Source organism: Sinocyclocheilus anshuiensis, unplaced genomic scaffold (assembly GCF_001515605.1).
Source record: "Sinocyclocheilus anshuiensis isolate Anshui unplaced genomic scaffold, SAMN03320099.WGS_v1.1 scaffold152, whole genome shotgun sequence".
Classification (NCBI taxonomy): domain Eukaryota; kingdom Metazoa; phylum Chordata; class Actinopteri; order Cypriniformes; family Cyprinidae; genus Sinocyclocheilus; species Sinocyclocheilus anshuiensis.
Genome location: NW_015555781.1, coordinates 1542307 through 1559249, shown reverse-complemented (window position 1 = coordinate 1559249; position 16943 = coordinate 1542307). Strand labels below are relative to the sequence as shown.

Sequence of the window (16943 nt, the reverse complement as noted above, 5' to 3'; positions counted from 1 at the left end):
TGACAAGGTAAGGCTTGAGTAATTAGTCAGGGGTTAACATGTTTTTCACTTTAAAATAATGGTCCGGATCACTAGTAGTTCCTGCGGATTAACAAGGTAACGCTTGAGTAATTAGTCAGGGGTTAACATGTTTTTCACTTTAAAATAATGGTCCAGATCACTAGTAGTTCAAGGTAACGCTTGAGTAATTAGTCAGGGGTTAACATGTTTTTCACTTTAAAATAATGGTCCAGATCACTAGTAGTTCAAGGTAACGCTTGAGTAATTAGTCAGGGGTTAACATGGATTTCACAAGTAATTTACAATAAACTTATTTAACATATTTTTATTTTTTTGTGTTTCCACAAAGAAGCTAATTGTTCACTTTATAGACATTACTGTTGTGATTAGTAATTAATTGGTTATTCTTTATTAATTGGTCATAGTTCGCAAGTAGTTCTCAATGAGGATATTTTTCTTTAGTAATTATCAAATACCTAATAAGGAACTACCTATGTCCTAAATTAGCTATTACTTACTGCTTAGTTAATCTTGCTTCTATATTAGTTAATAGTATTAAGTTAAGTGTTAATGTAGTACTACCTATTACTTCCTGCGTAGTTACTTGTTAAGAACGGACCATTATTCTAAAGTGTTACCAATTTTTCAAGTCAAAAAATACTTGCAGTCCTTTGTAAAGATCCCAATGTCCCAATGCTGAAGTTTGTGTGACAAATGTTTGTTCTGTGAATTATTGGACCTCACAGTGAACTTGCAATATGTATACTGTTACTAGATTGCGAAGACAGTAGCCAATCATAACAGAGTTTACAGTGATTTGATTTTTAATTGTAGGGATCAGAGAAAAGGTGGAAGTTTGTCATGTAAAAAATGTCTGGTGCACAAAAGCTTGACTTACATGATATGACATTTTGAAATGGTTAAGGTTTTGTAAAGCCAACTTCAATTTAATTTCCTGACTGATGACTGCATAATGCATGTGAAATGTGCATATTGGGAGGCATCAAATATTTAGCTTTATATTCAGGGAGCATTTGCACAAAAGTTCCACAGTTTCACCTTATGGAAAGCCGGAAATCAATGACAATTTACTTTCAGAGCTTGCCTTCAGAGGCAGCTGTTTATAAGCAGTCTGGGTGGATTCTATCACTTCACTCCTCAATCATTCTGGAGGTAATAAAAAGAAGTGTCTCCTTGAACTCAACTGATTCAAAGAACCAAGATTATCAACTTCTTGATCTAAGATGTTACCTTAATAGCAGAAAACGTGCATCTGAAACTGGATAATTGAATATTTCTGGCCATTTGCTGTAGGGAAAATGAGATCAGAGAGAGAGAAAAAAACAGAGCATTGGAGTAGAGCTCTCTGTTTCAAGGAGGTCCAGTCCATAGTTGGCTGTATTTGATAGACAGGTTGACAGGTGGAGTGAGAGCAGTTGTTACATTGCAAACAAATGATTTGTGTGTTTATGATGGCTTGTGTACCAATAGCCACCAGTTTGGCTCTCTGAGGTTGTACATCTCTTGGAACAACAACAAAAAGCACTTATGAGGCAGTCATAATAAAGCACAATAGCAGGATCTGTGTTTTTTAGGCCAACCTGTCTGCATAGGCTTGAATAAATCTCTTATATGATGAACATGATGAACGAACATGTTTTAAATTTATGAATTAATCCCAGGTACATCTGTCCTAATACTGTCAAAGAATACTGAAAAAAAATTCTCAGCACATAAAGACTCCTTCACCTAGATATCATACTATAGAGACTATAGAGAATGTTTACCTCTAAACCAATTTAAGGGTAACAATTTAATCAATTTAAAAAAAAAACAGATGTAATACAGATAAACAAATGCTAAAGCTTGGCTAATGAATATTAGGTCCCTTTCAAATAAACTTTTTGTAAATGATATGATCATAGATCATGAACTAGATGTGCTATGTTTGACAGAAACCTGGCTAAAACCAGATGATTACATTACAGAAGACAATACAGAGTTTAATATTTTGGAGTATGCTCAAAAATAAATTGCTAATACCTGTGTGAGTGAGCATTTGTGTGCTTGTGCTTGTCTTTTTAGGAGATATTACTGTGGCTCAGTTTCTTATCTGTGTCATCACTGTGCCAAATTTAATTTTAGAATGTTAATTCGGACATTTTGCACTGCTTTATTGCACACCCAGTTCTTCATTTTGTCCATTATGCAGTCTTTTCTTTTACGATTTTATGACGAACATGTTTTAAATTTATGAATTAATCCCAGGTACATCTGTCCTAATACTGTCAAAGAATACTGAAAAAAAATTCTCAGCACATAAAGACTCCTTCACCTAGATATCATACTATAGAGACTATAGAGAATGTTTACCTCTAAACCAATTTAAGGGTAACAATTTAATCAATTTAAAAAAAAAACAGATGTAATACAGATAAACAAATGCTAAAGCTTGGCTAATGAATATTAGGTCCCTTTCAAATAAACTTTTTGTAAATGATATGATCATAGATCATGAACTAGATGTGCTATGTTTGACAGAAACCTGGCTAAAACCAGATGATTACATTACTTTAAATGAGTCTACGCCCCGAGATTACTGTTATAAACATGAGCTGCGTCCAAAAGGTAAAGGGGGAGGAGTTGCTACAATTTATAGTAAAATTTTCAGTATTTCTTGTCTGAAGTAATGGTGCTTTATATAACATTATCTAGAGTAATAAGTGTTAATGATACAGTTGCAAAATTAACAAAAAATAAAGCATCAACAGATGCAGACATTTCCCAACAGCACAGTAGTAATGACTTTATGAACTTCTTTACTTCCAAGATTGATACTATTAGAGATAAAATTATCACCATGTAGGCATCAGCTACAGTATCGCATCAGATTGTGCACTATAGATCCCCTGAGGAACAATTCCACTCATTATCTGCTATAGGAGAGGAAGAATTGTATAAAATTGTGCTGCATTTGACACGATCGACCACAACATTCTTTTGAATAGACTAGAAAATTATGTTGGCATTAGTGGAAATGGTTCAAATCATACTTATCTGACCGTCATTAATTCGTAGCAGTGAATGAAGAGGTATCATATTGATCACAAGTGCAGTATTTAGTACCACATGGCTCAGGACTAGAGCCATTGTTTTTCACGCTTTACATGTTTCCCTTGGGAGATATCAGCAGGAAACATGGTGTTAGCTTTCACTGTTATGCTGATGATACTCAGCTCTATATTTCTTTGTGGCCTGACAAAACATACCAATTTGCTAAACTAACGGAATGCATAGCTGATATAAAAAAATGGGCGACTAGTATTCAATTCTGAAAAAACAGAGTTGTTAAATATCAGACCAAAAACCTCTGCATGTAATAACCTAGAACACTGTCTAACCATTGATGGCTGCTCTGCCAATTCTTCATTACCAGTTATAAACCTATAGGTGTGCTATTTGATAGCAATCTTTCCTTTGAAAGCCACATTTCTAGCATTTGTAAAACTGCATTTTTCCATCTCAAAAATATATCTAAATTACAACCTATGCTTTCAATGTCAAATGCAGAAAGGTTAATTCATGCATTTAATGTCAAATGCAGAAACGTTAATTCATGCGTTCATGACCTCAAGGTTAGATTATTGTAATACTTTATTGGGTGGTTGTTATGGAAGATTAATAAACAAACTCTGGCTGGTCCAAAATGTAGCAGCTAGAGTTCTTACTAGAAGTATGATCGTATTAGCCCGGTTCTTTCAACTCTGCACTGGCTCCCTATTAAACATCATATACATCATATACATGCTGATTTCTAATAAAGCCCTGAATGGTTTAGCTCATCAGTACTTGAGCAAGCTCTTATCACATTCTAGTTCTTCACGTCCGCTGTGATCTCAAAACTCTGGCCATTTGATAATACCTAGAATATCAAAATCAACTGCGGGCAGCAGATCCATTTCCTATTTAGCAACCAAACTCTGGAACAATCTACCTAGCATTCTTCGGGAGGCAGACACACTCTGTCAGTTTAAATCTAGATTAAAAACCCATCTATTTTTTAACTGGCTAACACATAACACACTATCACATTTATATAATTCAAATCCGAGGGCTGCAAGGATTGTTAGGCTGCATCTGTTAGGTCCACCAGAACCAGGAACACTTCCCATAACCCCGATGTACTTGTTACATTGTAAGAAGAATGGCATCTACGCTACTATTAGGGTGCTTTCACACTAGCACTTTTGGTGTGCACCCGGGTTCGATTGACGTCAGAGTTCGGTTCGTTTGGATGACGTGAACGCTGTCTTCCGAACTCGGGTGCGCACCCGAGAACCGTACCCGAGTCCGCTTAAAAAGGGTGGTCTGGGGTACGGTTCATGTGAACTCAGGTACGGTTCACTGCTGATGTGAACGCAATCGTACCAAATCACGGAAGTGAACCGCTATTAATGACGTATTATTTGATAAAAATGTGTGTTTGTGTGTGTTTCACTCACTTTCCTGACGAGCGTGACTGACGCGCTGCAAACAGAGAGCTGTATATCTCATTTCTGTTCGCCTTCAGCGTTCTTTAGAGCATTTGCAGTACATTCGTAAGGCAGACGTAAGTCCCGTTATGTACCGAAGGTTTGTAAACAAAACGAACGGTTCAAAAACTTAAATATATAAAAGTGCAGAGAGCAATTTATGCATTTGCCACCTTCTCCTGCGCAGTCGTTACTAAGCAAAGGGGTAAATAGCTGCTGGCTTGATGACGCAAACGAACCGCGGTTTGGACCCAAATAAAATAATATGAACGCAGTCCAGCGGGGCAGGGGGAGGGGGGAGCAATCGAACTCGGGTTCGGTCACCGTAGCCACCCAGATCCAGTCCATATGAGATGAGACCCAGAGACAGATCCCCTGCGAAGACCTCGTCAACTAGACGACCATCAGCATAAGACCACGATAACCAGAAGAGTCCTCTGCACAATCTGATTTGTGTTGCAGCCCGGAATTAAACTACACAATGCTGGTTTCGTCTGGCCAGAGGAGAACTGGCCCCCCGACTGAGCCTGGTCTCTCCCAAGGTTTTTTTTCCCATTTCTGTGACCGATGGGAGTTTTGTCCACTTGCCACTGTCGCCTTTGTTGGGGACACTTAATTTCTGACAGTATTGTCGGCTTGATTATACAGTACTATTTGAAGAGAACTGAACTGATTTGGATGATTACATCACTGAATCAACAATGAACTGACTTTAACTGAAAAACTGACTGTTTACTATTGTCCTCCAACATTATCGACACGCTATTTTCCTGTTTAACACTGTAAAGCTGCTTTGACACAGTCTCTATATAAAGTGCTATATAAATAAAGGCGGCTTGACTTGAAGAATGAAATACTAAGGGTTTGCAGGAATCTTTCTAGTTTGGCATTATTTCTTATAAATAATAAAAAATAAATGAATAAAAGCAGGTGCAACCAACATGCATAAAAATACATCAAACAGGAAATAATCAGTGTAAACTTTGTGTCAAGGTCAGTGCATCTCTTAAAATACTAATCATTTTGTATTTTTTATGATATATCAAGGATGTAAAATGTCATACAATACAATCTCATATGAGTTAATAATTCTTGGTTAAAAAAAAAAAAAAGAAAAAGAAAAAGAAAAACGTACCTGTAGCTTACATAAAATTAGCTGCAGTTTCCACCTGAAATGGCAGGGAAACACCAAGAACATGTATTCCTTTTCACACAGATTATCAATCAGTAAGGATTTTGGCGCCACTGTGCATGATTTATAAACTAATACTGTGTAAATTGTGCATCACATAAACGACTCCATATAGATATTTATTTGCTCAGTACTTTTAAGGCCAGTCACAAGACATCTATCTCCGAACCGCCGTGATGCACGCAGGAACCAAAAAAAAATGTTGCAATAAGTCACGTCTGTTTCAGCGTAAATTAAACGCGCTTTTAGCGCCACTTACTAGACATTTCACTTCAAAACTGCAACAATACATGCAAGAAGCAATTTTAATTTGCAAAAAAGTCACCACTGGCAGTTTTTTATTTCTTTAATGAAGACTGCGTCTTCATTCAATTTTAACTTTTGTTTAAAAAAAATGGTATACAAGTTTTTCAAACCAACATGAATATAAAGAGTGCATTTCTAAGAACTTGACACATGCTTTTAAAGATTTTCCTTGTATGAAGCTTTTGATCTCATGCTTAAGATCTTGACAATAATATTAAATTAGAATGAACATCTCCCCCTCACAGCATGCTTTAAATGCATTCAAGGTGCTGTAATGTGTCCTGCTGTGATGAGGCTCACCTAAAAAGCCACTAAAGTCTGCACCTCCTTTTAGATTAGCACCCTATTATATTGCATATTTTATTTAATTAATTTTAATATTTGTATTATATGTTTTATTAAATCACATTTAAATGTCACACCCAGTGTCTTCATTCACCCTGCCAGAGTCAGTACCAGAGAGCAGCAATGGTGAAATCACGAACGCACAGGTTATATAAGTTAAGCTGCACATCTAACGACAATGTGCAAGGTTTCTTTTCTGATTGTTTTCTTATTGCTCTTTTACGATTTCTTTCACAAGCTGAGAGGATATTTGACATAAAGGCAGAAGTTATCGTCCTGCAGTTGTACTGCACCACTGACATAGTCATTTGCAAGCAAGGCAGGACACCCAGCATCAGACATCTCTTTTATTTTTTCTCTTTTTCTTTTTACACAAGTAAACACCAATCCTCTTCCCACAGCAGACCATACAGCAGCTACCAGAGCAGCATAATTTATAACCTTTGAATACCAAGTGGTCAATCCCAAGAGGGACTGCTTAATGCCTGTATCTTGAGGAGGAGGAGGAGTTACTTTGACTGCCACCATATAGTCAAGGTTTGGGTGAAGGCCAGGAGAAATAGCAGTGCATCAGAGATAACATTTTATTCTTTATGAAGTATTCTTTATATCTTGGGTATCAGTCCACTCTCATGGGAAAGCCGTTCTGTTCATTGTTTATACATGTTCTGGAAGTAGGGAAACCAGAGAAACAGAATCAAAAGCAACACAGTAGAAATGTTGGCTCTCTTTCCCATTCAACAGAACAAAATAAATGGCTTCCATTTTGGAAAAAATAAATGGCTTCCATTTGTGTACAAAATTGCATTGGCAACTTCCCATTGCCCTTCTGTATAGCACCCCTACAGAATGTCTATTTTTATAACACACTCATATGAGAATGACAAAACTTGGCATTTGGAGTAGTTTGTAAGCTGAACATCCACAGGAACAGCATGTTTTTTTTCTGTTAGCTCATTTTGTTTAACTTTCTGCACTCACAATGTCACAAAATGCCCGTGAGACGTTGTGCCTGTATTCAAGTAATGTATTGACCAGCCCCCAGCACACATGGTTGAAATTTGCTTTGTTCAGCCACCATATGTTGCTTATTTGAAAGCACATTTCACACTTATATTTGATCTTTTGTCAAGTCAAAAAGATCTTTTTTTGTTAACCCAGTGTATCTAAAGTAAGAAAACACATCAAACTAATAATAACATTCATATTGCTGAATAGTTTTCACCTTTATTGGTACTAGATATTTAAAGGGGTCATATGATGTTGCTAAAAAGAACATTATTTTGTGTAATGTAATGAAATGTGTTTATGCGGTTTAAGGTTAAAAAAACACATTTTCCACATACTGTACATTATTGTTTGTCCTCTATGCCCCGCCTTTCTGAAACGCATAGATTTTTACAAAGCTCATCGGTCTGAAAAGCAAGGTGTGCTCTGATTGGCCAGCTATCCAGTGCGTTATGATTGGCCGAATACCTCAAGCGTGTGACGGAAATGTTAAGCCCCTTACCATATTGTGATGATGCCCTGTCAGGCCGGAGCGATGATTCAAAAACATGAAAACCCATTATAAACGAGGCATTCGTTGCATCCAGTGGGGACATAATTATGGATTATAATGACTTATACTGTCTTTTTACGCGTTGCGTTGCATCGCGCCGTGTAAACATAAAACCATGTCTGCATTTGTGATCGGAGAAATGACAAACAACAAGCCCTACTCTACACTGCCCAAAAAACTCGCTTTAAATATAACAAATATAAAAACTCTTTAAATATAAAAATCGTACTTACAGTCTGTCACCAAGAGCTTGTAACACTCCAAAGAGAAAGGAAAAATTGAAATTGCATCATATGACCCCTTTAAGCTTTTGAATGGTCCCTTGCAAAACACCCCATTCTTAAAATACAGATGCAACTTTATATTTTAAATAAAGTTTTCAAAAAGAGTGATCTGATGTACGAGTATTTAAAACATTACATGAGTAAATGTTATGTTTGCCTTTCTCCTTATCCTGTAGCAGCTGAAAGCATGAGTCTTCTGTGGGCTTATTCTCATATCATTGATTCCTTCTAGACTGGGTGAATGGCCTTGTATGAATCAGAAACCTTCCCTGACTCCCCTGCAGTGAGACAAGAGCAACATCAATGCGCAAAAGCACTAAAATGGACATATTTTTCCTAATGCTCAGCCGACTAATCAATTCGTGAGACCATTGTTGATCCTTTGCGGAACGAGAAGGAAGATTCGATTGATTTTAGGCTTGTTATATGGCACAACAAAGAGCTGATCCATGAAAAGTAAAGCATGAACCAAACAGAATTACTCTATTATTACAATTCAATAGTTTTGTCTTGTTAATCAATCAGCCATTCAGTCATTAGCACATGGTTATAATAAGGCCCAGTACTTGGTGTGGTGCTCCCCGGCTGCATAATTAACACATAATTTCCCAAATGATTTAATGAGAAGGGATTATTTAATAATTCAGACAGAAATTAAATTTCTGGCATTCGCAGAAGGAAAGAGAGGAGCAAATGGAGTACATTCAAGCTCAAACAAGGCTTGGTGTACGATATATTGTACTTTTTTGCAGCAAGACAACAAAGCACTTTTCTGAATGTTTTTAAATCAGAGCCAATAAAAACGATTATTAGACAACACAATTAGAAGGGAATGTCAACGTCTTCAACATTTCAACATGTGAATTTGAAAAGCATTATAATATAAATATCTGAATTGATGATAGCTGATGGAAAGTGGCACAGGCCCCCCATTCTGAGGCATTAGTTAGCATTCAGGTCAAGGACACAGGCTCTTTAATTTGTGGAGAAATTATACAGGTCAAAGAGGGTCAGCAAAGGGACACGATAGTGCACATTACAATTTTAAATATAGAAATATGGCTGCAAGCAGCAATCATCATGGTTGAAGCACCAATGGCTCAGGTGGACAATATGGACACCAGTGGCTCTTGTGCCATGTATCTTTCCAAATAATGTGGAACAAACAAACAAGCAAATATCAGCCATTCAAACTAAAAGAAAAACATTAGAAAACCTATACATTGTAATATGGATAACCTTATATATTATATGGACAACATTGATATTACAGCCCCTCATCTGTCCTTCAAAACGAGACAGATACATTTTGTATACAATAAATAAATAAAAATAAAAACAAGATATACATTTTGAAGTTAGGGCAGTGAATGTTTGGGTAGACAGCGAATCGATTCGATTCATAGGTTTTCGATTCGATTCAAGAACGATTTTTGCAAATTCACAACGATTTGATTTGATTTTGCATTCTTTGTGCATTCACAGGATTATTTAAATGCTTCCCCTAAATTATTTAAATGCTTAGGCAGGGTGCAAATTACACAGCAGCCTTTATGGTTACATAACCATAGGTTAGAAAAAAAAAAAACACTTTTGTCTATTGTTAGATGCTAGTTTAATGATGCTATGGCATGACATGGCATATGTAGAAATTTATGTAAGCCAAGATTTAAAAAAAAAAGAGCTTTAAAAGTATTATATAGGCTAACATTTTGTCACACCAAGGGTGTAGCCATCATTTCAGAAGTGAGAGAAATGTCAAATACAATAATTTTATGTATGTATTATTATTATTATTTCTTTTTTTACAAGGAATTATCTCTTACTTTGAATTTGCTATAAGAAATCAAATACACTGCTGGACAATAATCAATCATTTGTAATCTATAATGGTTTCCTAATGGCAATTTTATGATTGTTTTATATAGCCTACTACAAACAATTATTTCAATTTTCTGCACAGAATAAGGTAAAAATATATATATATACTTTATAGTTTCTGTAGGCTAGTCATTAATTATTTGTTTGTTTATTGTCTTAACGTTTCAGTTCATTCTGCTTTTTATTTAGCTGCAGATATAGCCTGGCACGTCTATGAGCGCCAGATCACTTCTCTTTCAGTGCGAAAACTTCATCTCATTTTCAGAAAACAAAATGCTATAGTATTTAACTTTTCCTCTCCATCGGCGAATGATGATCCTGAAAGAAAACGCCATGTCTGTTTGCTATAGCAACGAACGCTACTTTCAGGCATCTGATTATCAGATAAACCTCGCGCTCTTATTTCAAGGTTGTTGTTAATGCGGTGGTTATTTTAAGTTTTCTTCGTACATTCGGTTCAACGACATTGTTAAAACACATTTATCATTCAGTGGAACTGTGCGTATGCTTTAGACACTTACATTTTTGCTCCGTCCATGCAATAAATGCGCAGCCTTCGACTGCTCAGGTAATGTCGTCGTCGGTATGACCGAGAGCCATTGAAAAACTACAGAAAAGTAAAACTACTTCACTTTAGCATTACTGGCCACAAGTACTAAGGAGAGATCACACATCAGCTGCTCGAAAAAATGTGTCAGTGAGACGAACTGAGCGCGAGCGCAATCCTGTGACTGCAGGCGCTAAATAGTGGAGCGTGTGAAGGAGAGATGCGAGGCACGAACACTGTTCAAGGTCTCCATTAATTCCTGCTTGTAGTAATTAAATGTGTATTTTTGAAAGCATTGAATCGCTATAGGAATCGCGATTCATTCGATTCTTAGAGTTTTAAATCGATTACTGTCCGAAATCGACGATTCAAAAATCCTTGTTTCAAGATCGATGCATTGTCAGGGTTTGTAATCGATGCATGGAGAAAACGAATGAATAGTTACACCCCTATTTGAAGTTCATGATGCAAGGATTTGTAGGAAATAAAATGTTTCATGCTAACAAACACTGATGCAAATTTAGGTTATTAGCAAAATTGTAAATTCACTTATAGCACCACAAAGCTGCAGAAAGATACAAATTAAATAAACAGTTCTTTAAGTTTTTTTTCTTTAGGTACAATGAGTCTATTTAACAGTAGCATTCAAGCAATACAAAAAAATGTAAGTCATATACAAATAAAATAGTCTTCATTGTGTGAATTACATATACATGGATTCTTGTTAAAGCTTCTAAAGTTATTCAGACAAGAGCACCAGTGATTTTGTCATCATTACGGACACAGATAGCAGCAGGTATTTTAGGCTGCTGTCACTTTAATTTCCAACTACCCACTGTGTTTACGAGAATACTAAAGGGGCTCTATTTTCTCATATTTCCTTATCGCTTTAAGGTGTCATAAAATGTATAAAACTGCAATATTTACAACCCGCGATATACACGATACAAATTATATCAAGTTCGTATCAAATATCATTAGATATGGATGCTATCGTTCGAAAGGACCACGTGACGCATTCCATTCTCTTCTTTTTTTTTTTTGCATTCCATTCTGCGCGAGCGTTTATGATGTCACAATTCGCTTATTACAGTATTTAAAGGCATGCAAATCACTTGCACATTTTGTGGGTTGAAGTGTCGGAGTATTTGATAGCGACTATTAGCGAGTGGCAAAATGTGATATCACGGGACTGCTTTCAAGGCTAAAAAAGCGACTGGTTTGGAGAGTGTACGCGAGCCCTGTGTACAAACCAAAGACTCCCCCACCAGCTCGGAGAACCGTCAACCTAATCCGTCTGATGCTGCTGAGACTGCTGGAGGGAGAACAGAGAAGAAGAAGAAGAAGAAGAAGAAGAAGAAGAAGAAGAAGAAGAAGAAGAAGAAGAGCTTCTGGAAGTGGCCCGCTCTTCACTTTCCTTGCCGCAGACCTGGAACATATGACCTGGTCAAAGCTGAGAAGAAATACGGGATAGAGGCGGGAACATATCAGAGACATAGCGATGGTACAATCACATCAACATCATGATGCAAATATTGATAAATGACTAATTCTTCAATTACAGGAACTTGCTATTCTTCCTTTTAAGAAAAAAAAAAACTGTCCCATCACTATCGTCCAAAACACTACTGTCATTATCACACCAAACATTTTAAATTAAGTTTAAATATCAGAAACTGAATTAAAGATTTTTGATCTGAACTTTGTTAGATGTCATTACCGGAAATAAATTGATTTACATTGTTTAGAGAAGTTTAGGATATCAATTCAAAACTGCCCCAAAATGAAGAACTACAAGAATTTGAGTATGTAACAGTTAATATTTTATTCATATTTTTTATTTAATTCATATAACAGCTCCAGCTCTTGAAGTCCTCCACGCTGCTGAGGAACAGCAGAAGCAGGATGTCCTGGACAATGGTAAGAATAAGAAATCCATGAGAATTAGAAAAGGTAATTATAAATTATAAAATCAGTCAAATACATATATAAAATTGAATTTCATAACTACAATTGTTTGTCTGTTAATAGGCCAGAGTGTGCACGAACCCGGTGTACTTTCCCCCCATCACGTCAGAGAACCGTCATCCTAATCTGCCTGATGAGGCGCCTGCTGGTGGTGTTGAGACTGATGGAGGGAGAACGGAGGCAGGGAGAGAGAAAGTTCTCCTCACTGCTGAGGAACGGCTTGTGTAGGACATCCTGGACAAGGGTAAGAATAAGAAATCTATGAGAATTAGAAAATGATATTATAAACCATTATTATATATAGAGTATTATATAAAGTGGCATTTCATACTAACCACAATTGTTTGTCTGTTATTAGGCCACATTCACAAGCAGTATAAAATCAGCTGCAAGATGGTGAAGGAGGATGTGGGACTCACTGCAAGGATGGACTTAAGGTTTAAATTTTCTTCACTTAAAAGCTTTGCACATCTGTTCAGGATTTATGACTGGAGTGATATCAACTATCTGCACATTCTAATTGTTAATTCTTTGTTTTGTTGATTAGGTGGCTGTGAAATGTTCAAGGAAGATGCCAAACATGCCATCTATCAGAGTGGGGAGTAGGCTGCGCTCTCTATGTTATTTCCTCTTAGTCACCGTTTTCAGTTTATCACATCTTATATTGATGTTAATCACAGACTACAAATGAGCTTTCAGTAGGCAACCTGTTTTGATTTGTGAACTAAGTCATTATTAGGGAAACTGCCTCCATCTAAGCATCGTATTTTCCTTCTTTTAGCCTGGTCATCCCAAACGCCTTCCCATGGAGATTGGCCTGATGCTCATGGCCAATAAGGGCCCCAGCGTTCCTCAGATCATTAAGCTGCTTGACTGGGAGGACGACACAGACCACTATGTGATGGTCATGGAGCGCCCCATTCCTTGCATGGACTTGTTTAGTTTTGTGGATCACCACGGAGGAAGCCTTGATGAGGGGATGGCACAAAATATTATGCAGCAGGTCATCGATGCCGCTAAAACTTGCTGTAAGCGTGGCATCTTCCATCGTGATTTAAAATTGGAGAACCTTCTGGTGAATGAGGACACCATGGAGGTCAAATTAATCGACTTCGGGTTCGGTGCGCTCAGGAAGAAATCTGCCTTCAAAGTCTTCCAAGGTATGTGTTATGAACTGCTTTGTTAATTATCTCACAGAAACACATCCTATATATACTCAACATGCTGCGATAATGTATTAAACATCAGACATCTTTCCTGCAGGCACAAGAGAGTACTGTCCACCTGAGTTCTACATGAAGGGCAGGTACCACGCAAAACCGACGACAGTGTGGACTCTAGGGTTCATCCTGTATGAAATGCTGTGTGGAGAATATCCTACATCCTACGACCGACACATGATCACTGTGAACCTCTGGACCAGACCTGGCTTGTCAAAAGGTGAGATCTTCATCAAACAACAAAGAACTCTAAATCATACAAAAAGGACCAATAGCTTCAAAGAGAGCAGGTGTAAAGTATTTCTCGTCTTTTTGCACAGAATGCTGCCAGATGATTTGTGATTGCCTGCAGGCCAAGCCACAGGAGAGACTCAGTCTGGACAAGATGCATCTCCATGACTGTTTTAAGGTACAGTCTCTAAGATTAGCTAAGCGTTTTGTTGGTTTAGTTTGATCATCAGTCATCATTAATTTAAAGTAAATTTTTCTCTAAATGTAATGCATTTAGACAAATAATGCTGATTTATCTTTTTGTTTCAGGTCACGGAGTAAGACACAAAGAACCTCAGAAAACAACTCCTGTCAAGGCCACCCTGTTGTTTTTGGTCTTCAGTCAGCTTTGCGTCTGGTGGGCTGACAAGAGTGGCCTTTCCATCAGTCCATTCAGGCCTTAGCGTCTTGCGGGCCCTGCAAGTCCTGCTAGCATCTGGTGCCTTGACTTGAAGCAGCAATACTTGCGTATTGTTGTTTGGGGATCTGTAAATAATAGTTAATTTTTTATTTGTATTCGTTTATTTATTATAAGGAGTTTTGTAAGAAAATTGATAAGGAATTTTGTAAGAAAATGTATAAAGAATTTTGTAAGATGATGTATAATAAATTTAGATTTTATTTATATTGTGCTGCAGTTCCCTTGTAGAGTTTCATAGTACATTCACCTGCAGTACTTTAGGCTCCTGCAAAAGTCATTTTGGCATGTTTCCTCAGATTGTTGTGTTGTACATGTGTACATAGGTTTTGTAAAAGTTTTGACATTATATTCACAAGATTAGTCGTTGTGTGTCACACTCAAATATATCAGCCTATATCTCCACAAACATTAAACAAAAATCTGAATTCTTGTGCTCACTTTTGCTAATTGAATTTTGTGCCAAATCAGACAAGTGGCCTAGGCCAAGTTCGAAAACTGGGGAAACTGGCGGACAAAATTAAATGTAAGGGATAATCAACGGTTTGCCGTGCGTTAACGTGGAGGCAAAGAACCACCCGACGCGAAGTGCATTTAAAATCCTTTAATGCATGACAAACCGTTGATTATCCCGCTTATTCCATGGTCATTTGCCACGTTATAGACCAGTTAAAACTAGTATTGCTCTTTATAGCGCAATATTTGACCGAATGGGTAAAAATGACGGTTATTTTCGTCAGTTACGGCTAGCTCTAGCATCCTGACCGCTTTAAATCAGACAGAGATGAACTAGTGCGGTAAGATCACATTTATTTGAATGAATTATAGCATTTATCAAATAGATTTTTTTTAAATCAATTTCTGTGGATAAAATAAGTAAATAAAGCCATTTAACAACAGTAAAATTTGTACCATAATTTTTAACATTTAATAAGCTTAAACTGTTACTAGGGCTGTGCAATATTGAAGAAAAATGCGATATGCGATACCTTGTTAAATAATGTGATATTCAATATGCGATATGATATTGCTTTAAGTGCGTGAAATCAATTTAAATTATATTTAAAAATATTTAAAGACTGAAAATTATATAACCAATTTATATGTTTCACATTCTTTCTTGGAAAAGAAAGCATCGCTATAACTTCTAAAAGTGACCAGCAGTGTTTTAGCATTACATAAAAAGTAATGTCACAAATCTGAAAACGTAATTTTAACATCAATATAAAAAAAAAAAATAATAATAATAAAATATATATATATATTATAATAATAATAATAAAATAAACCAAAACATTTGTTAATGTAAATAAATACAAAATTCCAAACTTCAAACTCTTTCCATTAATCTTGTCTTTTTTAAATACTTAAACAATTCTCCATATATTCTTGATTGCATTACCCCATAACCTAATAGTGTCTTTAGAGATATACTATTAATTCCCATCAGTTCCAGTTCTTGGAACATCTGATGTCTTTCCCTTTCATACGCTATACATATTAAAAGAACATGCTCAACCGTTTCTGGTAGTCCACATTTATCACAATTGCCTGTTTCATGTTTCCCTATTATGTGCAAACTGTTATTTAATAAGCCGCGGTCACACTATTCTTCTTGGCTTTTAACGGCGGCTGGCAACCAGCGTAATTAGGTGCATTACCGCCACCTTCTGCTCCGGAGTGTGGAACAGAGAGTTACATTCTATTTATTAATCCCGTCCTTGTAAGAACATTAAAGAAAGCTTTACTATTTATTTCACTTGCTCATTTTATTAAAGATTTAAAATGTACCACCTGAATTCCATTCTTCTTGATTTCAACTATCATATTACTTCTTTCTTCCTCATATTCCTTACATTCAAGAATTACATGGGTTACTGTTTCTTCTACTTTGCATTGTTCACATAGTCCATTTGGATGCTTCCCTAATATTTTGAGTGTACTATTAAGATTGGAATGTCCCAACAATATTTTATTATAGACAACCTCTTTCCTTGTTTTGGTCACACTATTCATTCCATTGACTTCCATTCATACGCATGCGAATGCGTCAGACCGGAAACGCAAGCCCGTGCGAAAAGTTCGAATTCCAAACGGAAGTGAGCATCCATATGCCCTACTCCCTTCGAAGGGCAGAGCCCTTGAAGTGTGTTCTTTGAAGGGTGTAGGGCATTACTGTCTCGTATAAGCGTTTGGAACTCCCTTGGCTAAGGGACAGCCGTTTTCTGTCCGTGTGCTTCGGATGTGTACACTCAGAAAACCATATCAGAAGTTTAAACTAATATGGTTTAAAATGCATGATTTCAGCGCGATAGACATCTTGATAATCAGAACCAAAACTGATGTTTTTAGTAGGTACGAGCTGTAATGGCGCAGCTCAAAAGCTGGGAAAGGGGGCGGGGAGCAGCAGCTCATTTGC

General features: G+C 36.7%; 1 long non-coding RNA gene and 1 pseudogene across 1 annotated transcript; one reads left to right on the top strand and one right to left on the bottom strand.

Moving 5' to 3' along the window:
• Positions 1 to 12504: 12504 nt before the first annotated feature.
• Positions 12505 to 13399, bottom strand: LOC107674603 (uncharacterized). The gene is made up of 3 exons (XR_001632515.1): positions 12952 to 13399; positions 12698 to 12850; positions 12505 to 12558 (listed from the first exon to the last, which is right to left on the bottom strand). It is a non-coding gene; the product is annotated as an uncharacterized LOC107674603 (long non-coding RNA).
• A 1-nt stretch (position 13400) lies between these two features.
• On the top strand, positions 13401 to 14178 carry LOC107674579 (serine/threonine-protein kinase pim-1-like; annotated as a pseudogene).
• The last annotated feature ends 2765 nt before the right edge of the window (positions 14179 to 16943 follow it).